The sequence below is a fragment of the Callithrix jacchus genome, chromosome 3 (assembly GCF_049354715.1).
Source record: "Callithrix jacchus isolate 240 chromosome 3, calJac240_pri, whole genome shotgun sequence".
NCBI lineage: Eukaryota > Metazoa > Chordata > Mammalia > Primates > Cebidae > Callithrix > Callithrix jacchus.
Window position 1 is genome coordinate 143549926 of NC_133504.1, and position 25956 is coordinate 143575881.

Here is a 25956-nt window from a genome sequence, read left to right on the forward strand (position 1 = left end):
TCATAAACCCTATGAGTTTTGCTCAACATTGTATCTCAAGCACCAGTTGTGCTCTGGGGCACATAGAAGACTCTTAATAAATATTTATTGCATGAATGAAGGAATAAGAAGCTGATTGCATTTCAGAGTTTCCTCTGACACTGCCTAACAGGGCAAATATTCTGCAAGTTTACCAGATGAACTTATCTTTGGAGAATGGAAGGTTTGGTTGAAGAAGGAAATGGAACATCAAAGGAAACCATGAGTTTTGAATGAGAGTTTTAAAATCTCATTGTCTGAAATAGAGTTGAGAAAATATTTCATGAAATGAAAACAAATCATGTCAGCTGTTGGTGGAAGTGTTGCTTTGTGTTTAAATATTTTTACATGACCAGATTTTTAAATTCTGGAGTTTGGGGTTCAATTAGCTGTTTCTTTCTCTATTTCTTCAGATTTTTTTCATCTTTATTGCTTTTCTCTTCTTTCCTTTTGTCTCCTCATCTTGTTTTCCTGGTCAGGTACTGAACACTCCATTCAGCCAACAAATGGAATGCAAAATTTTTTTTTTTTAAACCCATCTTTTAATCCTCTCATCCTCCGAAAGTTCTTTCCAACCTGATTATTATGGGGGTGAAAAAGGACAAATAATTTTTTGGGAGGAACTCAGGAAGAAAGAGGAATGCTTTCTGCCAAGTAGGTGATTCTTGGGGATCCTGCTTTCCCTGCAGGCGTGGCTCATCCACACAGCTTGTACTCTATAGTTAGGTGGGCAAATTATTTGTGCCATGTGTGAGGGACCTACAAGGTACCCAGTTATATGAAGGAAGGTAAATTTCATGTGTACACCATCATTTAAAAAGAGGTTTGAGGATGGGCGCGGTGGTTCACACCTATAATACTAGTACTTTGGGAGGCCAAGGCAGGCAGATCACTTGAGGCCAGGAGTTGGAGGCCAGCCTGGCCAACATGGCAAAATCATATCTTTACCAAAAATACAGAAATAATCTTGGTATGGTGGTGCATGCCTGTAATCCCAGCCACTTAGGAAGCTGAGGCAAGAGAATTACTTGAACCCAGGAGGCGGAGGTTGCAGTGAGCCGAGATCACACCACTGCACTCCAGCCTGGGTGACAGAGCAAGACTCTGTCTCAAACAGACACACATATAAACAAACAAAAAACAGTGTGATGTAACTTAACACAATCTGCCATTTTAAAGTGGCAAAAGTAGCTGTTCTTTTACCTTCTTTCTCTCTTTTCAACCGATTATTATGGAAGAACAACTATGTAGGTAAGGAGGTACTGGCAAAGGGTCAGTAGTGGAGCAGGCAAGGTATACGTTGCCATGGAGCTTACTTTTAAGGGGGAAGTGTCTCTCAATGATGCCACAGATATCCCTTCATTTTAGCTTAGTCTGTCTGGTTTTCCCTTGAACCCCCTCAGCCTGGTTCGCTTTCCTTCGTCCTTTATGGGAGAAGTGCCTGTCAGTATTATCCATCTGCAGCCTCTTGGTGTGCTAACGTTCCTTGACACATCTGTCTTCAGCCAGCTTCTGTAGTCCTTTCTGGATGCACTCCTAAACCCTTCCCAACATGGATGGAACCATCACTCCCAAAACATTTTCTCAAACAACTTCTATTTGCACAATATCTGCCTCCTCCCTTTAGTAATCAGGCCTTAAACCCTGCCAGTCAGTCATGAAATTGGCAGTCCTAAATTACAGCGTCCTATTGGGTAGTCTTTCATCATAATGGAGAAGCTAAGAATATATAATGTTTAATATGAAGTGGCAAGAGTGTATTTGCTCCCAGCCCCAAGTATCTGTTTGCCTGTGTAGACGAACTCTGGGCCCTACCATCAGGCATGTGTGTCCATTGACAGAAACATGAGCGTGTGTCCCAGCTTCTGAGTTTAGCTACTTGTCAGAGGAAACTGACTGGCTTGTCTGAGCATTTGCTACCTTTTTTCCTACATACAGGAGAATATCTGATAAATTTATGTTGACTGGGGTAAATGGGAAAATTTCAAAATGCTAGTAAAGGAGAATAAGAATAAGAAAAGCTTTAGGTCAAGATAAATGATATGTTATTCTTATTATAACCGAAATGATCTTCTTATCTGACATGTTGTAATATGCTGGAAGAAGAAGATCCCTTCTGTATTCTCTCCTCAGGATTTAAATAATTTTAGTCCATCTCTATCATAAGTTATTTTCCAACTGTATTATATTTTAATACCATTTCCTAGTCCTAAAATAAATTCCCTGCTCCCTATTTTTACCTATAACACTCTCACTCATTCTTTAAGATGCAACTTGTATGTCACTGCCTTTATTATTCCTTCCCTAATCATCCCAGCTCAAAATGACCCCTGTGCCTCGGTATCAATTTGTGTGAATCCTATGGGCTTATGTTTGTATTGCCAAGTGGAGCTGAAATTTGTACACCTGTGTTCCTTCTCCCTAGGTGATCTTGGGAAAATCACTTTATCTGTCTTGACTTCTGTTACTCGGTCTCTGAAACGGAGATGTAATAGTACCTATCTCATGGGATTGCCGGATGCCGTTATTCCTGTTGTTCTCTCTTCTATTAATTAAGTTCCTTGAGGATGGTGACTGTGTTCTCCACCTTTGCATTTCTAGCTCCCATCTGAAAATGGTGGTGCTGAATAAAGGAAGGAATAAATACTGTGTTTTGACATGTTTATGATGCTCTTCACTTTTCTCTTCTGATTTGGTTTAAACTCAATGGAGGCTAAATTGATAGTGAACTTTTGGGGTCTAGACACTGTTCTGGGATGTTAGCTAGTGAGGGAAGTATTTGATAATGATTGGTATTTTCTAGAAAAACTTTGCTTGCACTATCATGGACTTTTTCCTCTAATCCTGATAAGCGAAATATAACAATATATCTTCTTGACAGTGAATCTAATTATTCTTCCCCCAAACTACTTTGTTCATCTAGAATTGAGTCTCAATTTCTTTCACACCTACATATTTAGAACTGAAATATTATATTTTATAGTAACTTCACAAGAGAAGGACACTTAACCTATGCATAAAGATGAACTTACTTTCTTATGCTTCTTTTTTCAGAAGAAAATTTTATAGGTTGACCCTCAGCTTTCTCTGGCCCAACCATGTGAAGTTTGGTTATCAGACACTATTAGTTTGCCTATATAAGAGAAAGATTTGGTTTCTGTTTCTCAAATACTTGGTCATATGTTCATAAGTATGCCAAACAACACTAATAGGAATTAGTATTTATTCTACATCAAAAATGACCAGATACAGCACCAAGCCATCCTGTGGGATGACCTATCTCACTGTTCCCATAGTATAAAGCAGGAAAGCAATATATTGGATCCTCCAATAGGAAAAGCCTTGCCCCCAAAAATTCGATTTCTGTAGACTCATCACTAGGGTACACAAAGCCTTTGAACTCTTGCTTCCTAGTATGGGACTGTTGTTACCAGAGAGGTACCTGTGAAAATCCATTTCTAGTCTCCTCTAGATAGAGTGGTTTCCAAGCATCATTCTGCAAGCCGGAATCACCTGAGATGGTTAAAAATACAGCTTTACAGGTCCTACCCTAGACCTACTGAATCAGAAAGCTGAGGACTATCTGAAGATCTGTGGAACTGCAGCAGTGTGTTCTATCTGGAGCTCCCTTGATCAAGCATGAGGAATGGCTTTCCTTTGAGACATCATCCCATTTGAGCTACCCAGGACCTTGTCCTTTCTTCTGGAGCACTTAGACAAGGTCCTAGGTCATTGAATGGGGTGAGAGTTGTGTTCTTGAAGGGGATCAGTTGAGGTTTTGGGTCTTAGTAGCATTTTGGGCATCGGTGGCATCACTTCTTATAGACACACAACTGGCTACTTGAAAGTGATGTTTGTCAGTGGCCCCCGTGCCCAATGTTAACAGCGAGGTAACCCTTAGGGCACTGGTTCGGCTGCTTCCTCAGCTCTCTCTGACACTGGACAGTGCCCACTGTAGATTTCCATGGTCTCATGATCACCTAGCCACACATTCCGTCTCTCTTCCCATTTCCTTGGCCAAATCCAAAACATTTAAAAACCAAGTCTGGGAGTAAGGAATCTCTATAGGTACACAGCCTCATCTTTTTGCCCTTTGCTTAGACTTATGTTGTTTAAAATCAATGTTTAAGTATTTGCAAATCTTGCTTTCTGTTTCTGCAGAAAATGATTCATGTCTGGCTATCGGCTAGGTTAGGGTGGAAATGGGGGTATAGAAACATACCTTGCAATATAAGTTAGAGAAATGAAAATGAAAAGTGTAAATATCCAGCATGCTGTTCTTCATTGAAAATGTGAATCTGTAATGAAAATTTTGGCTGGAGAGAGTGGGTCGACAAAGTAGTGCTTCTATAGCCATTTAATAGGAGCAGTAAGGGAGTGTTGGACAGGAATTACAGGCGTATTCCAAATAATCTCACAGTTCAGAAATAAGCCCTAATTTTTTTGTATGAATAAGTCATAATGTATTATATTAAATATAAAATAATATAAAATTAAAAATAAAAAACATGAAAATAATGTAAAAATAAGTTTGCCATAATACCATTAAAAATGAAAACGTTTAGAATAAATACAGCTGCCATTTTTTGAGTGCCTATAAAATGCCTTGCATACTTTCCCTCAGTTAATCCTCATAGCAACCCTATGAAGTAGGTGTTGCCACCCAGTTTTACAGATGAGGAAGGCTGGGCTTAGAGAGGCGAATTGACTTATGTAACATCACAAAGCCATTAGGTGAAAGAATTACAGTTTAAATGTAGGCCCATCTGGGTCAAAGCCTGAGTTCTTTATGTCTGCGTTTTTGGCCTACTAATTCTGGACTGAGAGGCTCCATCTTCCCTCCCCACCTATTTATTCTGCTTATGTCTCATTGTTCATTGTGACACAGCTGTGCCATTTAGTGGCTGAAGTTCTTGCCAGGACAGGGCTTATGCTGAGGCTCTTCTTTCCCTCTCACGGGGAGTTAGCTGGGGCTTGTCAACATGTCAGGGTTCGGAGGTCAGAGTTCAGGATTTTTTTTTTTTTTTTTTTTTTTGAGACAGAGTCTCTCTCTGTCACCCAGGCTGAAGTGTAGTGGCACGTTCTCAGCTCACAGCATCTTTCGCCTCCTGGGTTCAAGCAATTCTTCTTCCCAAGCCTCCCAGTAGCTGGGTTTACAGGTGCCTGACACCATGCCCGGCTAATTTTTGTATTTTTAGTAGAGACAGGGTTTTGTCTTATTTGGCCAGGCTGTTCTCAAACTCCCGACCTAAAGTGATCCACCCACCTCAGCCTCCCAAAGTGCTGGGATTATAGGCATGAGCCACACAGTGCCTGGACTAGAGTTCAGGATTCTTTTACTTGGCACCAAAGTGAGTGAATCTTGGGAATTGTATTCCTTAGGTCATTCTATTAGGTCAGAATTGGGTTCAAATGGATAATGTGATGTGATGATGGCAGCTGAAATATTAAAAGCAAGTAGTGCTTCTATAGCCATTTAATAGGAGCAGGAAGGGAGTATTGGACAGGAATTATAGGTATATGCTGAATAATCTCACAGTTCAGAAATAAGCCCTAATTTTTTGTATGCATAAGCCATAATTTATTATATTATGGAGGACAAAAAAGATAAGAAAAATTAGAGTGACCTTGGTAGCTGCTTATATTAGCATTCTTGATTAAAACCTTCTTTTAAAAAAATCACATTGGTAATGCAGCTGTAATCACTGTACCAGTCATAACCAATGCAGCTGTAATCATCGTACCAGTCATAACCAATTAGCTATGTTTATATAATATGAAACAATATGCAGGCAGGGCTGCCAGGAATCCCACTTCTTCCACAGAGGGAGTCAAGATCACATAGCTTACTGCTGCTGTCTGTGCCTTGCCTTTACAGGACACTGTTCTGATTGTGACCAGGTCTGTTATGTAAGCACTGCACTCAGTCTGCCCTGCCAGTAATTCACAAAGTCACTTCTTTTGTGGACTTGAAAGGGACCTGAAAGAACTGTCCATAACAGCATTCTCCCAGTTCAATCAGCCTCTGTCTTTGTACGCCTCAGAAGAGAAACTGGATGGCAGACTCATAACCAGCAAGCCCCGGCTGTTCTGGGGCCCTGTTTTGTTTGGCCTACTCAGTGTTTGTGATAACTTTCATTTGGAGCCCAAACTTGAACAATAGACCCTTCACCTGAATAGCGGGATTTTGTGTGTTGCTTTTTGAAAAATGCAAGGAAAAGCAGGAATTGGTTGGAGTTGAGTCATAGTTGCCCCTGAGAAGGGGCCTGTGCTCCCAGCCACCCCAGAACCCATCCCGTGCTTCATTCTCTTGTATTACCTGTGGGCCCTGAGGCGCAGTGGTTGTCTATGGCCTCTGCTTTCCCTCCACCTCCTTGTTGGTGGAATAAAAGATTATAATGAGTGACAGTTCTGATCAAATTGGAAATGGTTCACTTATCATTGCGTCAATTTTTTGTAAACAGGAACTCAAGATCCACACAGTTATAAGTGTCCTTAGAGGCCCAGAAATGTATCAAGTACAGGATATGGCACATAGTAGCCACTCGGCAAGCCTCTGTTGAATGAATCTACAAATAGAACTCCTGAGTGTGTAGGGACTCAGGATTATTTATTTGGCTGGAAGAAGAGACCTGACAGGGCAGTTTAGGAACATTAATGACACTCTTTAAATACACAAGGAATTGGGATGACAGCTAGCAATTTTTTCATTTCCATAAAATACAGGATTTTGTTTTTTATTTTGTGATGGGATACCTTGGCTACATTATACTGACACCCTTCTGGGGGACATTAAACTCTGGTGACCTTATAAAATTTCAATAAATTTTCTTCTTCTCATCCAAGCAAAATGTCCTCTTGGGTACAGTTGGGTGTGACGCCTGGCAGTCTCTCTAACCTGATACTATTTCTTCCAGTGTGGGCTGTAAAACAGGGACCTCTGTGCCTCTGTGCCCCAGAGACATTTGGTGTTAACCGTGAATACTTATACTGTTAATAACATTTAGGCTCTGTCCTACAAGGCAAGATACAAGTTAGTAATGCTCCTATCACAGTGGTTTAGGACAAGGGCTTCGCAGATTGATAGGGTTTAAATCTTGATTCTACTATTTGTTCATCATGTGACCCTGAGTGAGTTATATCTCATTGCTGTGCCTTAATTTTCTCATCTGCAAAATGGGTAACCTAGTAGTAAGATCGTACCGTCATTAGAACAACACCTTAAATGTAACCTCTCAGTAAATGACAGCTGCCACTCTGGTGGTAGTAGCCACTAAGAACCTTTTTTTTAATTTAGTTTTTTGTCTCTTTTCCCACAGCTTAATTGAAGTATAACTGACAAATAAAATCTATAGACATAAGATATAGTTTTTGTTAAATGCATTTATTACTTTGAGAATTGCACAGGCCATTTGTCACTAGACTGTAGAAATATTGACTACATTTTCCCCCGTTAGTGTATGATTGAGTTGGAGCTGGTGAGACAAGAACCTTTCAGGTATGCATAGAAGGGGCCCATTGCCTTCCTGGTTATGACAGGCGGAGGAGGCCTGCTTGAGGGAAGGTAATTATCTTCCTGCAATAATTTTTTTTCTATAAAAATCCAACACTCTCTCACCCCTGATTACTGAAGGAAAACAAAGCTGTGGTTTCTCTGTGCACTCCTTGTAGCGAGAGCCCAGTGTTGGAATGTGGTGTGATGTCACTGCTGATTGACCCTGGGGTTCTGGGTTTCATCTGTGTTGTTGGAATACCTCAATTTATCTGTTTTCTACAGGGGATTACAGCTCTCTTCGGGGGTTCGGAAAGTTCTGAAATGAAAGCATACTTCAGGGGTAACACATGCCTTTACCAAACACTGGCACTCCTCACAGGGCTTGCGGTATATGCTAACCTCGTGGAGACTATTTTTTTCTTAACCATCAAACCACAGGGTTTTTAAGCTGGCTTTATTAGCATCTCTTTCTCTAATCTACTCCCTTACTTTGGGCAGAAACTTTATTTTATTTTTACTTATTTATTTTTTGAAACAGTCTCGTTCTGTCACTTAGGCTGGAGTGCTGTTGTGCACCGTAGCCTCTGCCTCCTGGGTTCAGTGATGCTTGTGCCTCAGCCTCTCAGGGTAGCTGGGACCACAGGCATCTCCCACTATGCCCGGCTAATTTTTTTTTTTTTTTAGACGGAGCTTCTCTCTGTCGCCCAGGCTGGAGTGCAATGGCGTGATCTCGGCTTACTGCAACCTCTGCCTCCAGGGTTCAAGTAATTCTTCTGCCTCAGCCTCTCGAATAGCTGGGATAACAGGCATGCACCATCACACCTGGCTGATTTTTGTATTTTTTAGTAGAGACAGGGTTTCACTGTGTTGGCTGGTCTCGAACTACTGACTTCAAATGATCCATCCTTCTTGGCTTCCCAAACTGCTGGGAATACAGGGATGAGCCACTGTGCCCAGCTGGAAACTTGATTTTAGTAGCAAAATAATAAATGTTTGTGTTGGACTTTTTTTTTCCAGTTACTTAAAAATTCATTTCAAGTCTCTACCAAATAACAGTGAATTCTATCAGAGTTGTTTCCCAAAGTGGCTTTTGTTCCCCCATGTGATATGGATACCACTGAATCAAAAGCATTTTATTTTTATTTTTTCACATAGATGCCTTGTAGATTATGAGAGGGAGTAGATATGGTGTGGCAGTTAAAAGGCAGAAGCAGGGAAGGAAGGCTTCTAGAGTCAGAATCGAATGTATTCCTGCTAATTATGCCTGCGACCTTGGCTAGTTCTTACTTCTCAGTTTTGTCCTTTGTGTATCAGGAGTCATTTGTGTCCCACCCTCTGAGTGATGCTCAGCCCACCCATAGTAAGCACTCAGTCACTAATATGTTACCTTTATTACTGCTTTACTGTTACTGCACCTTGCTCTAAACTGAACCTGCAAGAAAATTCTATTTACTGCAATTATGAGACGTCATGTGTTCAAAGCATTTTCAAAATACTTTCTTTCTGATAGAAATATTTGATTCATCTCTCTTTGTGATTGTGTCTTATTTCAAATTTTATCGACCACCACAACCTCTTTATTTTATTAATAACTACTCAGAGATGGAGAAATGCAGTCACCAATATGACTTGTGTCACTTTTAACTACCAGGAGACCATGAACTGCTTGAGCTGGTCATTTGATCAGTTGTCCCTTGTTTACTGAGTACCTACTATGTGCCAGACAGGAATGAGTTCTGGGAAAACAATGGCAAATAAGAAAACTCCCCAGCCCTCAAAGAGACTGTGCTTTAATGGAAACATTACTTCTTACTCGTGTTTTTGTCCTTCTCACTTTGCATAGTGCCTGGCACACAGAACTAATGCTCAGTTAATGTGGGATTGTTTTGGGTGAATTGAGTGCAGCTTACCTGAAATGGAAGTTCAGTGTGCTTTCTCTGGAACTTTCTTTGAAAAAATAAGATTTTTCCATGAAAAGACTACCTTGTCTTCATGTTTTATTTATTAATAATCTCCATCAATCTGATTGGATGGAAAATTAATCTAGCTGGTGACTGTTTTCTTCCTTTTTAAAGAAGCCCTTTGCTGTGACTTTGTTTTCATAAAATTGCATGTGGTGTTTTGGTATATCAAGACATGTTTAAAAGAAGATTTTTCCAAAATACAAACCAAGGTTGGGGACTTGCTCTTGAACTTTACTGGACTTTGAAGCATGAGGAATTCCTTCTCTAGTGTGCAAAAACTCTCGTCTGCAAGCAGCAGCCTTCCCTTTTACACCTTCAGATAAAGAAGAAAGACAGTGGGTGGTGGGATGGGAAGGAGGTGATGAGTGGAAGACATATTAGGTGCTTGGCTTTGTAGGGAACATTTGACGTGTGTGTGTGTGTGTGTTTGTGTGTGTGTGTATGTGTAAATCACCTCTTACCTTTGAGATAGATAGTTTTGACCACCTGTACAGATAAGGAACCTAAGGCTCAGAGGTTAGGAAACTTTCCCAAGAACACTCAGTAGAGAGACAGCAGAGTTAGGATTTGAGCCCAGGTTTGCCAACCCAAAGCTGCTGTATACGGAAACAAGAATGTACCTCTTCTCTATCTAATAGATATTCTTGGCTAAGTCTTGCAACAGTGGAAACTCTTACTCCAAGCTGCTCTGGGGCAGGTGAGACAGAACAGGAAGTAGTAGGTTAAAATGTAGCCCCTCTTGTGCTACTCCTGTGTTCAGCTCTCCTGGGGCTGGGGCATACTTGGTAGGAGTCAGTGTGGTCTGGGATTCCCTCAAGGTTCCATGGTTTCTGTTCCAGTACACAGAGTGCTACTCTCCTCCTGTAGAAAATGACAAACACTCCTCTCCTGGGTCTATTTCCCAGGGTCTGTTAGATAAGATGCAGAAGTTTTGTCTAGGTCCAGTTAGTAATCATGCATCTTTGGTTTTCTTTCTTCATCAGCTTCTTCAACTTTTATTGCATACAGAATTCCAGGGTGTCTGTGACAAGGTAATGGTACCTCGAGGCTCTGTGGTTGCTTGGAGACCTGCTGGCGTCTCAAGGTTATGTTAACATCCATCTGCCTTCTTCAGTCTCCCTCAAAACCTCAAATTATTGTGCTAGCTCTGTTATTTGTTGAGAAGTATGTGACTCAAGGTTATTTTAATTGTCATTTATAAAAGAAAATCTAGCTGAATTAATCATATTCATTGGTTCACAAAACCCAACCATCCAAGGCCATCCAGCTTCAGGTATAATTGGATTCAGAAGCTCAAACAGTGTTATCAAGACCCATATTCCTTTACCTCTGCAAGTGTTCTTCTGTGCAATATGTCCTGTTATGTCTTATGTAATTGAAGAAGGTGTGGCAATGTGATTTTTACTTTTGCAAACATTATTTATTATGTCCCCCTCTTCCTACCATGGCAAAAATTGAAGCATGTATCAAGGTGGGGTGGGCCTTCACCAGCTTAGATGCATGGGTGACTTCAATGAACAGAGCTTCCCTGCTTGTCCATTATGCTCATTTAATGTAAAGGAGAATTTTTGTTTCACTAAGTCACAGAGGTTTTAACATTTTATTATAATCCTTTCTATCCTGACTAATATACATCCTTCATGTTCATATGCAAGTGAAAACAAAAGGAATTTCTCTTCTGGTTGCTCAAATAAGTGTCCTAGTATTAACTCTGAACAGCTATGGTTAATGATGTTCCCATCTCTGAACCAATCTTGTGTTCTGATTGGCCAGGTCAAGGTCACATCTTTATCCTTGAGGCAGAGGGGAAATCAGCCCATCCAGTGATCATGGACAGAGTAAAAGAGATGTAGGTACCCAAAAGAAAAAGTGATACCAGAAAAATAGAGAATGAGTGCTAGGCAGATTAAAACAGCATATGTCTTCTATACAATAAGAAGTAAGGAACAATTTCTGCAGCATTTTATTTTTATTCTGGAACAGGCATCCCATTGTTAGCCCTTTTAGAAGGTTGGTGTCTTTCCATGTCTATTGAAGAAGAGAGTTTTATGGTCTTCTTTATTGCCATACTATAAATAGATATGTCAGGAAAAAATTATAAATTTGAAACCTAAAGTAGAAAAACCATATCAGCCCAAATCCAATTGTCAGTAATAAAGTAAAAGATTAAAATACTAATGTGACTGTCTTTCCTTTTCTCAAGTTTCTTCCATATCACCCAAATTTCAGCCTTTATTCAGCTTTAGGGAAGATACCTCCAATGAGAAGACAGGTATGCCCTCTCTCTCTTTGTGTTCTTACAGCAGTTGATCTATCTCCAACTGGCATTAATTCTGCCTTCTAGGACTCAAGATGAAAGCAAATTTTGTACCAGTTCCATGTATGTGGAAGCTTCTAGGATGGACCTGGAACTAAGTAAAGAACAGGTCTTCACTGTATATTTTTTTAAAATCTAAAGATACCCTGACCCAGTCTTTTCTTCTTTGGGTTAATCTTATCATGTTCTTTCAGTTTTTTTCTTGAATATCGTGTTTCTAAATCTCCTAACTGTACTGTTTTCTCCTTCTTGTGCTCCAATTTGTCTGTGTATCTAATTTGCTTTCATTTGTAAAAATTCAGTCTATAATCTCTGTCTTCTGTGTGTGTAGACCATTTACATTTATTGTAACTATTGAAATGTTTGGATTTAGATCTACCATTTTATAATTTGTTTTCTGATTATTCTTTCTACTTTTTCATTATTCTGTTTTCCTTTTCCTGCCTTCTTTGGGGTTATTTAAACATTTTTTTAATACTCCATTTTAAAAATATCATGTTTGCCTATTTCTGTTGTATAGTGTTGTTGTTAGAGGTTGCGCTAGGGATTAGAATATACATACTCAACATGGTCTATTTACAGTCAATATTTTACTACTTCAAGTGGAATATGGAAACATTACTCATATATATATATAACTCTCTTTATACTGTAGTTCTCTCATATACTACATTTATATACATTAAAAACTCCATTAGATAATGTGATAATTTTCAATTTCAATTTTTAAAACTATTTCTGTTTTCCTTCCTTTATTTCTGATGTTCTCCATTTCCTTCTGATATAATTTCTCTTCTATCTGAATAACTTCCTTCCTTCCTTCCTCTCTTAATGAAGTCTCACTCTGTCACCAGGCTGGAGTGTAGTGACACGATCTTGGCTCATTGTAACCTCCACCTCCCAAGTTCAAGCAATTATCCTGCCTCAGGCTCCCAAGTAGCTGGGACTACAGGTGCATGCCACAATGCCCGGCTGATTTTTGTATTTTTACTAGAGACAGGGTTTCACCATGTTGGCCAGGATGGTCTCAATCTCTTGACCTCATGATCCACCCGCCTTGGCCTCCTAAAGTGCTGGGATTATAGGTATGAGCCACCATGCCCAGCCTCTAGTGGAGTTTCTAACTTAAGTCTCCCAGTCAGGTTAGGACAGATTATTTTGAAATAACAAACAACCTTGAAATTTCAGTGGCTTAAAACAATGAAAATGTATTTCTTGCTTATGCTACATGTCCATGAGAAGTAGGCTGAGGGTTCTGTTTTCTATCAGTATTTTTGTCCTTCTTACTACAGGCTAACAGAGCTGCCACTAACAAGCACATGGCCATTTTCAGAACAGGAAAAGAAGTAACAGAGTAGCTTCTGCTCATATTTCACTGGCCAAACTAAGGGTCATGGTCCCTTCTAACTTACAGGGGCTAGGAAAAGTCCAGTTCTACCATGTGCCTGAAAGAAGAAAACCAGATATATTTGAGGGGTGGCACTAAGATCTGTCAGGCTGGTCTTAAAGTCAGGGAAGGGTTCCTTAGGAGGCAATGTGTGAATTGAATTCCAAAGCAAAAGGCAAAGAGATTGGGATGGGGAATAGATGAAATATAAAATGTGACGAATATGGTAGAGAAAACAGTAACTCAAGGCCTTGCATGCCAGTTCAAAGATTTTAGTATTTATCAGAAGAGCTATGAGAAGCCAGCAAAAGGTATTAAGTGGGAATCATAACCAGATTTGTATTTTAGCTGACTAGTGTTGAGAATAGACAGGGTGGGAATGGTGGTAGAGAATGCATGAGGAGAAGCCAGTGAGGAAGCCATTGTCCTCATGTAGGCTAGAAAAGATGGAGGCTTGATTTAGTCTGTAACAGTTGAGAGAAGTGGGTAGAGTGAAGAAACAGGGCTTTGAGATTGTTGGGATAATCCTGCAAGATCCTCTGAGGAATCTATTATTATCATCCCCATTTTCTCAGTGAGGAAAGTAGGGCTTAGAGAAATAATAGAGCTCAGCTGTTGAGTGGCAAACCAGTGATTCAGACCTGAGCCTGGTTCTAAAACCTGTGTTCTTAACTCTCATGGCCACATTATTCAGTCAAATGTTTTGAGAAGCATTATTTTATGTCCCTGTAATGGAGAAAGGATGCAAAGTTTTAGGGCTTCTACTTGGTGCAAATATATCTTGCAGATAGACCTTTGATGGCGGATGTCATGACTTACTGTTCTCTGCTTACCTTAGGACCATACCAGCTACACAATAAATCCCAGTTGAGTTTATATTGATGAGCTATCAAAGTCAAAGTTCAAAATTGTATGTAAATGCTTTCATTTAAATTAATTTATGCATTGAGTTTAGAGCCTTTTGTAACATAAGATGTTTAGATTTAGTTAAGGTACCTTAGTTTATCCTGATTCCTTCCTCACAACACTCTACCTTTCATTCTCTTTTCCCTTTGTTTTCTTCCTGGCATTCATTTGGTCAAGCTTCATTTGAGTGACATTTATTTCAAGCAATGTATCAGAGTGATTCAGAATGTGGATTACAAAGTCCTTCTGTAAAACTCTTTTCCATTCCATTTATTGACATAAAAAATCCAGGCCTAGCTCTGTATCCACAGATCTGGGAAACTTCTCACCCTTTTTCTATCAGTCCTAAATGACCTTCATTTGTTGTTGTTTTAAGCACATTTATCTTTGACTAACTCCCTCCTCCTCTTTGTAGTCTGTCCTCCTTGAGAATGAAGAACTCATTCTTCATACTTCTTTTGCTGTTCTCAAATGCACTTATTTTTCATGGTGCCAAGAATGCAGTTATTCCCAAATACACTCAGTAATGGAAGAACAAATGATATTTTATCTAAGTCTTTGTATAGCATTGATATTTCAGCATAAGCTATGAATCATAAGTGCTCTTGAGATATAGTTAGTAATAAAATTTTCAGATAATACAATCAGAAACAGTATATTCAAACATGAAAATTTTTAAATGGCAAAATTAGCAATGTTGCTGTGTGCTTTGGGAAGAAGAAATGCAAAAATTCAGCTTACACAATTAATTACCCTTTCACTCCTCAATTACATGTCCAGAAACTGTCTTAGTTTCCAGGAACATGTGCTCCAGAATAGCCTTCCTAATCAAGCAATATTTAGGCTGCTGTTTGTTGTAATTTCTACTGAAGTATCACAACATTTTGCTTGAAAGATGACCAACTTGAAGATAAATATAACTCAGAATAATTCAAAACAAAGTTATGACATTGAAAGAAGTGAAATTATATGTGCCAGAAAGTTCTGTAGTAGTATGTCTTATTATTAGTATTTCACTCTAATTCTTTTTATATTATTATACTTTAAGTTATGGGGTACATGTGCAGAACGTGCAGGTTTGCTACATAGGTATACATGTGCCATGGTGGTTTCCTGCACCCATCAACCCATCATCTACAGTAGGTAGTTCTCCTAATGCTATCCCTCCCCTAGTCCCCCACTCCCCAACAGACCCCAGTGTGTAATGTTCCCTTCCCTGTGTCCATGTGACATTAAAAGCACAGTCAACAATCCTACCACTTATATGTGTTCCAAAGTCTGTTTTACAAATGTCATCATACTGTTGATGTCACCAGCATTGGGAGTATAATGGGCAGCACAGTTATTAGAGAGCATCCAGTAGGAAATGCTAGGCCTGAATTTAATCCATTCTCTTTTATTAGTTTGTCTGGAATGCATTTTGTAAAAAGTAAATACATTGTGTGAACATTATTCCAAATTTTCACAGATTTCTATCATTGTCATCCCAGGCTTGATCCAGCTCAGTACATATTTTCTAAGTTGTTAATGTGCTTCTGCAGCTTCTTGAAAATCATTCCAAATCTGTTCACTAGCCTGATCTAATGCTTTCTTTTCTTCACTTCTAGTTTTCTAAGCAGCTGTTTGCCCATCTTGTGTGGGTGACATTTGCATTCTTGTCCTTTGGGAAATACACCGTCAGGCTACAGGTCACATACTAGAACTGAGGGAGAGTCTGTCTGAACTTTTGGTCCTCTCTTATTATTTTTCTTCTTCTTTCCAATTGCTTCATCTCCATCACCATTTATCATCTTCATCTCTTTGTTTATCTTTCAATGCTTGTCTTTCCAGCTCTCTTGGTACTTCGTCCACTGAGGCTCCTGATTCTTTATCAGGTTCCTGTTGCCTTTCTGCAGGAGCCCCTTAGCTCTTCTTCTTCCATCTTTTTGTCTTGGCTGCTTCCTCAGCCATTGAGGCAGCTCCCTCTTTCCTGTCTTCTGCCAGGTGGCCATTCAGGTGTCTCTGGAGGCTGCCACCTCCTCCACACCCGCCATGTTGCCTTAGAAAGTGCCTTGAGTGAATTTCTTAATCCTGAGTTCTAATTTGATTGCACTTTGGTCTGAGAGACTGTTCACTATGATTTCCATTCTTTTGCATTTGCTGAGGAGTGTTTTACTTCCAATTATGTGGTCAATTTTAGTGTAAGTGTGGTGTGATACTGAGAAGAATGTATACTCTGTGGATTTGGGGTGGAGAGTTCTATAGATGTCTGTTAGGTCTGCTTGGTCCAGATCTGAGTTCAAGTCCTGAATATCCTTGTTAATTTTCTGTCACATTGATCTCTCTAATATTGACAGTGGGATGTTAACATCTCCCACTATTATTGTGTGGGAGTCTAAGTCTCTCTATAGGTTTGTAAGGATTTGTTTTATGAATCTGGGTGCTCCTATATTGGGTGCATACATATTTAGGATAGTAAACTCTTCTTGTTGTGTTGATCCCTTTACCATTATGTAATGCCCTTCTTTGTCCTTTTTGATCTTTGTTGGTTTAAATTCTGTTTTATCAGAGACTAGGATTGTAACCCCTGCATTTTTTGTTTTCCATTTGCTTGGCAAATATTCCTCCATCCCTTTATTTTGATCCTATGTGTGTCTTTGCACGTGAGCTGGGTCTCCTGAATACAGCACACCAATGGGTCTTGACTCTTTATCCAATTTGCCAGACCGTCTTTTCATTGGGGCATTTAGCTCATTTACATTTAAGGATAATATTGTTATGTGTGAATTTGATCCTGTCATCATGATGCTAGCTGGTTATTTTGTCTGTTAATTGATGCAGTTTCTTCATAGTATTGATCATCTTTACAATTTGGTATATTTTTGCAGTGGCTTGTATTGCTTTTTCCTTTACATATTTAGTGCTTCCTTCAGGAGCTTCTTATAAGGCAGGTCTTGTGGTGACAAAAATCTCTCAGCATTTACTTGTCTGTAAATATTTTATTCCTCCTTTTCTTATGAAGCTTAGTTTGGCTAGATATGAAATTCTGAGCTGAAAATTCTTTTCTTTAAGAATGTCAAATATTGGCCCCCATTCTCTTCTCCCTGTAAGGCTTCTGCCAAGAGATTCACTGTGAATCTGATGGGCTTCCCTTGATGGGTAATCGACCTTTCTCTCTGGCTGTCCTTAACATTTTTTCCTTCATTTCAACCTTGGTGAATCTGATGATTATGTGTATTGGGGTGGCTCTTCTTGAGGAGTATCTTTGTGGTGTTTTCTGTATTTCCTTAATTTGGATGTTGGCCTGCCTTGCTTGGTTGGGGAAGTTCTCCTGGATAATATCCTGAAACGTGTTTTCCAACTTGGTTCCATTCTCCCCGTCACTTTCAGGTATACCAGTCAAATGTAGGTTTTGTCTTTTCACATAGTCTTATATTTCTTGAAGACTTTCTTCATTTCTTTTTATTTTATTCTTTTTTCTCTAATCTTGTCTTCATGCTTTATTTCATTAAGTTGTTCTTCAGTCTCTGATATCCTTTCTACCCCTTGAACAATTTGGCTATTGATCCTTGTGTATGTTTCATGAAGTTCTCATGCTGTGTTTTTCAGCACTATCAGGTCATTTATATTCTTCTCTAAACTGGTTATCTAGTTAGCAATTCCTCTAACCATTTTTCAAGGTTCTTAGCTTCCTTGCATTGGGTTAGAACATGCTCCTTTAGCTCAGAGGAGTTTGTTATTACTTACCTTTTGAAGTCTACTTCTGTCAGTTCATCAAACTCACTCTCCATCCAGTTTTGTTTCCTTGCTGGCAAGGAGTTGTGATTGTCTGGAGGAGAAGAGGTGTTCTGGTTTTTGGAATTTTCAGCCTTTTTGCACTGGTTTGTCTTCATCTTCATGGATTTATATACCTTTGGTCTTTGATATTAATAACCTTCAGATGGGATTTTTGTATGGATATCCTTTTTGTTGACATTGATGCTATTTTTTTCTGTTTGTTAGTTTTCCTTCTTAACCGTTAGGGACCTCTGCTACAGGTATGCCAGAGTTTGCTGGAGGGCTACTCCAGGCCCTATTTGCCTGGGTATCACCAGTGGAGGCTGCAGAACAGCAAAGATTGCTGCTTGTTCCTTCCTCTGGAAGCTTCATCCCAGAGGATCACCTGCCAGATGCGAGATGGAGCTCTTCTGAATGAGGTACCCATTGACCCCTGCTGGGAGGTGTCTCCCAGCCAGGAGGCATGGGGGTCAGGGATCCACTTGAGGAGGCAGTCCGTCCCTTAGCAGAGCTCGAGCACTGTGCTGGGAGATCTACTGCTCTCTTCAGAACCAGCAGGCAGGAATGTTTAAGTCTGCTGAAGCTGTACCCACAGCCACTCTCTCCTCCAGGTGCTCTGTCCCAGGGAGATTGGAGTTTGATCTATAAGGCCCTGACTGGGGCTGCTGCCTTTCTTTCGGAGATGCCCTTCCCAGAGAGGAGGAATCTAGAGAGACAGTCTCATTACAGTGGCTTTGGGGCCCTGCAGTGGACTCCACCCAGTTCGAACTTCCTGGTGACTTCATTTACACTGTGAGGAGAAAACTGCCTACTCAAGCCTAAGTAATTGTGATGCCCCTCTTTCCACCAAGTTTGAGCATCCCTGGTCAACTTCAGACTGCTATGCTGGCATTGAGAATTTCAAGCCAGTGGATCTTAGCTTGCTGGGCTCCATAGGGGTGGGATCTGCTGAGCTAGACCACTTGGCTCCCTGGCTTCACCCCCCTTTCCAGGGGAGTTAACTGTTCTGTCTTGCTGGCATTCCAGGTGCCACTGGGGTATGAAAAAAAAAAAAAAAAAACCTCCTGCAGCTAGCTCAGTATCTGCCCAAATGGCCACCCAGTTTTGTGCTTGAAACCCAGGGCCCTGGTGGTGTAGGTACCCAGGGGAATCTCCTGGTCCACCGGTTGTGAAGACCATAGAAAAGTGTAGTATCTTGGCTATAGTACACTGTTTCTCATGGCACAGTCCCTCTCAGCTTCCCTTGGCTAGGGAAGGAAGTTCCTGATTCCTTGTGGTTCCTTAGTGAGGTGGTGCCCCACCCTGCTTTGGCCTGTCCTCCACGGGCTGCACCCACCATCTAACCAGTCCCAATGAGATGAGCAGGGTACCTCAGTTGGAAATGCAGAAATCACCCACCTGTATTGATCTCACTGGGAGCTGCAGACCACAGCTCTTACTATTTGGACATCTTGCCAGCCACTCTAATTCTTCTTTTAGCACCAGATCTCTTAATTAGGCTGTGCTTATGACTCCACGAGCTGTGGAGAATGGAACTGTGAGGAAATGTCAGGTCATCTGTGTTATGTGATGATATTCTGCAGTAACAATTAGCACAAGCTCTGCAGCTGGCATGGATTTTGTTTTCTTTAAATAAACTTTGTTTTTTAGAATGCTTTTACATTTACAGAATAATTCAAAGCTAATCCAGAATTTCCATATATTGTGTCTCCAATTTTCCCTGTTATTAACATCTTACATTGATATGGTACATTTACAAGTAACAATACAATATTATTATCTAAAGTGTGGACTTTTTAAAGATTTCCTTAGTTTCTACCTAATATCCTCATTCTGTTCTAGGATTCCATTCAGGATGCCATATTACATTTATTCATCATGTCACCTTAGGCTTCTCATGGCTATGTCACATTCTTAGACTTTACTTATTTTTGGTGACTGTGACAGTATTGAGGGGCAGTATTCAGCATTTTGTAGGCTCTTAGCTAGGGTGAGTCTGATGTTTTTCTCATTATTAGATTGGTAGTATAAATTTTAGGGAGGAAGACTACAAAGGTAAATCGTCATTTTCATCGCATTGTATCAAGAGTACATATCGTCAACATGTTGATGTTTATCACCAGGCTAAAAAAGCACTTTTCAGGTTTCACTACTGTACATTTTGAGTTGCACCTGTATCATATACTAGAATAATTTCCTTCTGTGGTCAGGGGTTTTACGGACTTGCTGTTCTGTTTCATTGTTTTGCATGTGTACTCTTGTTCCAGGACCACACCATTTTAGTTATACAAATTTTGTGGTAGGTTTTAATATCTGATATGGCTGTTATCTCCTCACAACTCTTTCTTTTCATTTTTTTTCTTGATATTCATGTTTGGCTATTGTTTAATGTGAAATTCATGTATAGTAAAGTTTGTTTATTTCCCAGGGGAGAAAATGCTTATCGGTTTTTTTATTTGTATGTCACAAAATTTATAAATTGACTTAGTGAGTACAAACATCTTTGATGATGTTGAGACATCCTAATCAAGAACCAAGAATATCTTTTTATTTGTTCAAGTCTACATTTGTGTTTTGCAGGAGAGTTTTATTAAAGTGTTGCTCCTATAGGTTTGAAACATTTAGAGTTTATTTCCATTATCTCTTTTTTCCATTGTTATTGCAAATGACGTTTTCTCTAACATTATATCTTGCAACTTCGACCAGTGGTTTTCAAAGTTCTGATTAAAAGCACTACCTACTGCATTTTTTTTTCCATTTGAAACAACTATCTCAGTACAGCCAGACTGTGTGTTATGCATCAAAGATATTTCTTCCATGAGTAATTTCCTCTGTATCAGTAGATAAATTTTAACCATCACACATGTACTGTTTATCTAGAATCTACTGGAACCCTTCATGATCTAGAATTTAAAAGGTCGGCTATTATCACATGAGAATATCATTCTGAAAACTCTGAGGTGCTCTTTGAATCAAAGAGAGTCAAAGAGGCAAAGAACAGGACCAGAGAGAGGCCCCAATCTCCTTAGCAGTACATCAGCATTTGGAAGTGCAGCTCTTTGACTAGGTTTGTGCACAGCACAGGAGTGCCTGTTGCAGATCCATAAAGCCACCGGTCCTGAGTATCTATGAGCCAATTCTCCTTATAATGCATGAAAGCTGAAGTGTGTTATGTGTGCTACCATATAGAAAGTGTTGGCAGTTTCTTCTCTGTCCACGAGAGCTGCAGTGCTTCATATAGTCTTTGTGTTTGACATTTTCTGTCTCTATCGAGGCATTTGAAGTGGTGCCAGAAATGGATATCTGTTTGTTTTATACTTAATCTCTCAGCTGTGGTTTTGCATGATTCATTCAAAAACATTGGGGGTCATGGTGATTATTTATACAAAAGTTCTTGGTATCTGCATAGTCATGAGATTATAATGAAATTAAAACCGTTTTTTACAATTTACTTGTAACATTGGTTAGATCTTACATTCACTACAAAAGAGACACTGAAAAATACTTGAAGAAAAATTTCAGGACCCAGAATAATGCTGAAGTAAAGCCAGAAATTCAGTTTCTATAATCTTGACCGCTTACTGAGTTTGGGCTGATTCCATAGGGAGCCTTATGTCTCTCTCTGTTCATTCTTTCCTCATCCAGATTTTATTCTCATAGTATGCTTTGTTGGAATAGTTATAAAAGCAACCTTTTAATAATAGGAATTTGTAATGTAGTCCTAATGACCTTTCAATACCTAATTTAATAAAATAATGAAATTTTGCTATCTAGCATGGATAGGAAGTGGTTCTTATGGCTAATTAAATAATCGCATTATGAAACCATTTCTATCCCTTCATTCACATATGCACACATGCATGTGTACACATTTATTTTTTGTTTGTATAAATACTTGGTATTTCATAACTATGATGGTACTTCTGATTAATGACCTCAGGACCATCATCAGAAATGCTGATATTTTTATGATGTAATAAATAATAATACTAAATAATATTTGTTGTGCATTTCTATGCCAGACACTATTTTAATCAATGTATTTATTCTTCTTAGAAGCCCTAGTAAGTAGTTGTTATTATTATCCTACATTAAACGGATGAGGGAACTGAGACACGTTAAATAACTTGCCCCAAGTTCAGCCAGGTAGTAAATATTGGCAATTTAATTCCTGAGTTCCGAACTACCACATGAGTAACAATTAGCAGAAGCGAAGGCTCAGATTACTAACATGACAAGCAATAGAGCACTATTATTATCATGACTATTGTTTTTTTCGTCAGTTTCCTGATGTCCATTCTGATTTCCTTTTAGTTTGCTTATACCGTTATTTATTGGTATTGATGAGGCTTCCGGACTAGTTTTTTCTTTATGCTTTCTGTGTCCACTGAACAAGAATGAGGTTCAATTCAGTGTCTTTTCCAGTATTTTATAAACTTTCACATACCTCTTACCCATAAATACTCATTTTTTAACAAATTAAGGACAAAAACCCTCTGCTAGAGTTTGGATGTTTGACTCCTCCAAACCTCATGTTGAAATTTGATCCCCAGTGTTGGAGGTGGTGCCTAATGGGAGGTGTTTGTTTGAGGCACGGGGGCAGATACCTCATGAAGAGACTAATGCTCTCCCTCAGTGGGTAAGAGGAGTAACTCTTGCTCTAATAGTTCCTTCTAGAGCTACTTGTTAAAAAGAGGCTGGCACCTCTCCTCAGGCTCTCTTACTTCCTCTCTTGCAATGTAATTTCTGCATATGCTGGCTCCCCTTCCCCTTCCCACATTAATGGAAGCAGCATGAGGCCCTCACTAGAAGCCAAGCAGATGCTGGCGCCATGCATCTTGTACAACCTGCAGAACCGTGAGCAAAATAAGCCTCTTTTCTTGATAAATTACCCAGCCGCAGATATTCCTTTATAGCAACACAAAGTGGACTAAGATGCCCTTAAAAGATTACTACTCATTAGAGGATAGTTCATGAGGAAATGGGCTAATCATTGTGTGCTTGGTGGGCACAGGTTAAGAGGAATGTAGTGATAACTTACTCTTTTCTCTTTCAGCTCTCAGCTTTGTGAAATTTTATGATCTCATGTGGGAAAAAGAGACTGTAGAAGTAGTTCTATAGATATCCTTAGTGAGTTGGAAAACTGGTGAAGTCTTGTAATTGTTTACTGTTTGTATATTTCTAGCATGAATGGTGGTGGTAGAAGTGATAGAAGCAATAGTAGTGGTACTTGTTGTATTCATTCACTTAACAAATAGTTTTTGAATAGTTACTGAGTACCAGACACTGTTCTGGGTGTTTGAGATAAGCCAGTGAACAAAGCAGACAATGATTTGTTACCCTTATAGAGCTTAGAGTTTAGCTGGAGGAGACAGCCAATAAACAATAAACATGATGGATAGATAGGTCCATACAAAGCTAATGAATGATAGGGTATGTTAGAAGAATAGGTCTTTGGAAACAAGTAATATTACAGTAGTTTAAGGGAGTTGATGAGACTAAAAAAAAGCAATCATATAGTAGTTAAGGGAGTTAGATTGTGTGCATGTGTGAGTGTTTGTATGTATAAGTAATCATATAGTGGTTAAGGGAGTGAGATTGTGTGCATGTGTGAGTGTTTGTGTGTATAAGTAATCATATAGTGGTTAAGGGAGTGAGATTGTGTGTGTGTGTGTGTAAGTAATCATATAGTGGTTAAGGGAGTCAGAGAGTATGTGTACTTGTTAGTGCACACACATGTGCATGTAGGCAGTGCTAAACAGCGATGTCAGAGAAGAAGCTCATTGAGAAGGTGGGATTTGAAAAATGATCTTAAAGTAGTGAGGAGATAACTAAGTGGCTACCTGGGAGAAGAGCTTTCCAGAGAGAGGGAAGAGTTAGAGCAGTCGCGAGTCTGGAATGTTTAAAGAACAAAATGAACAAGAGAGGAAAATGTAGTAGCAGGTCATGAAGAGTCTTAGGTTATTTTAAGCACTTAGGTTTTAACCCTGAATGAAATGTAGAGCCACTGGAGTGTGTTTAGCAAAGGAGTGACATTGGCTATCATACATTTTTAAAGGATCACACTGTCTACCCTGTCCAGAAGACACTGAAGAGGGGAGCAAGTCTGGGAGCATGAACTCCTGCTGGGAGGCTTTTAGATTAATGGAAGTGAGAGGGGACAGAAGCTTGAACCAGGATGGTAGTGGTGAAAGAAGTAAAAAGAGATCAGATTCTATATATATACTGCAGATTATGCCCTAGGGATTCTCTGGAGGATTAGATGTGAGATATAAGGAAAGAATGGTATCAAAGACTACTCTTTAAGATTTTTGACTTGAGCAGCTAGAGGGATTGGAGTTAAAGTCAGTCAGCTGGAATGGGGGAGGCTATGTGCGAGCTGGTTTTTAAGGGAAGAACCTAAGTTCACTTCAAGGCATGCTGACTTTAACACATCTATCGAACATCCAAGGCAAAAATTCAAGAGCTGTTGGAATGTAGACATTATTCAACACCATGAGACAATGATATCACTAAGGGATTGAATAGAGTTAGAGAAGGAAACAAGATCCAGAACTAACGTTCAATAGCGGGAAAGAAGAAAGAAACCAGGAATGGAAATTGAGAAGGAGCAACCAATGAAGTTGGAGGAAAATTGATAGAATATGTATCTTTTTCTTTTTTTTTTTTTTTTTTGAGACAAATTCTCACTCTGTCACCCAGCCTGGAGTGTAGTGGTGCGATCTCGGCTCACTGCAACCTCTGCCTCCCAGGTTCAAGTGATTCTCCTCCCTCAGCCTTCCAAGTAGCTGGGATTACAGGTGCCTGCCACCACGCCTGGCTAATTTTTGTATTTTTAGTAGAGATGGGATTTCACCAGGTCTCAAACTTCTGACCTCAAATGATCTGCCCATCTTGGCCTCCCAAAGTGTTTGAATTACAGGCATGAGCCACCGCACCTGGCCAAAATATGTATCTCAAAAACCAAGTAAAAGTATATCAACAATGCTAATAGGACAAGTAAGATGAGGACTGAGTTTTGGCCATTGTATTTTGTGACATAGAATTTATTCATGACAAATGCAATAGCAGCTTCAGTGGAGTGAAGGAGTGAAAGCTTTGTTGGAGTGAGTGTAAGAGAATAAAAGAGGAATTTGAGACAGCGACTGTGGACAACTCTTTGGAAGACTTATGCTGTAAAGGAGACCCAGAAAATAGTGTGGTTGCTGAAGGGACAAATGGAGTCAGAGATTTTTTTTTTTAAGAAAGAAGAAATAAAAGCATATTTGTCCTCCGATGAAAATGGTCCAACAGAGAGTAGAGAAATTGATGACATTGGGAAAAAAAGAGCAGAGTTGCTGAAACTTTGTTATGGGCTGAATTGTGATCCTCCTGATGTCATATGTTGAAGTCCTAAACCCCAGTACCTCAAAATGGAACTATATTTGGAGATAGGGTCATTAAAGAGGTTAATGAGGTCATTAGGTGGGCCATAATCCAATGAGATTGGTATCTCATACCATCCTTAGGAGATAAAGGCACAGATATACACAGAGGAAAGATCATAGGAAGACACATGGCCATCTACAAGCCAAAGAGACACAGACTTAGAGAAACAATCCTGTCAATACCTTGATTTTGGACTTCAGTACTCCAGAATTGTAAGGAAATAAATTTCTGTTGCTTAGGGAACCTGTCTGTGAATTTGTTATGGCATCCCTAGCAAACTAATATAAGCCACATAATTGAGTAGAGGAGAGAGGGTGGAATGTAGTGCACAGTGGAGTTCTTTTTTTTTTTTTTTTTTTTGAGGAAAAGAAGGGGAAAAAAAGAAAAAGAGGGAAAAAGAAATATTACTTCATTCCTAAAATGGGTTTCAATAATGGCCGATCAATATTTTGAGTGTTTAAAGTGGTTCATGCATATTTTATGTGTTTAAAATGGAGACCTATATTGTGTTTATTTGTTCTGGCTCTGAGTTCAAGTCCTGGATATCGTTATCAATTTGTTGTCTCGTTGAATCTAAATCTCATTATGTGTCTTATGTATCTGGGTGTTAAGATCTCTTATTGTTACATTAATCCTTTTACCCTTGCATCCTTGTAGCTTTGAAATCTATTTTATTAAGTGTGAG

The 25956-nt window shown here is 39.4% G+C and overlaps 1 protein-coding gene and 1 pseudogene across 2 annotated transcripts in view; one reads left to right on the top strand and one right to left on the bottom strand.

Moving 5' to 3' along the window:
• SCFD2 (sec1 family domain containing 2) overlaps window positions 1-25956 on the top strand; it is a 446165-nt gene that overhangs the window by 219212 nt on the left and 200997 nt on the right. The window lies entirely within an intron of this gene.
• On the bottom strand, window positions 15537-16120 carry LOC144581889 (methionine aminopeptidase 2 pseudogene; annotated as a pseudogene).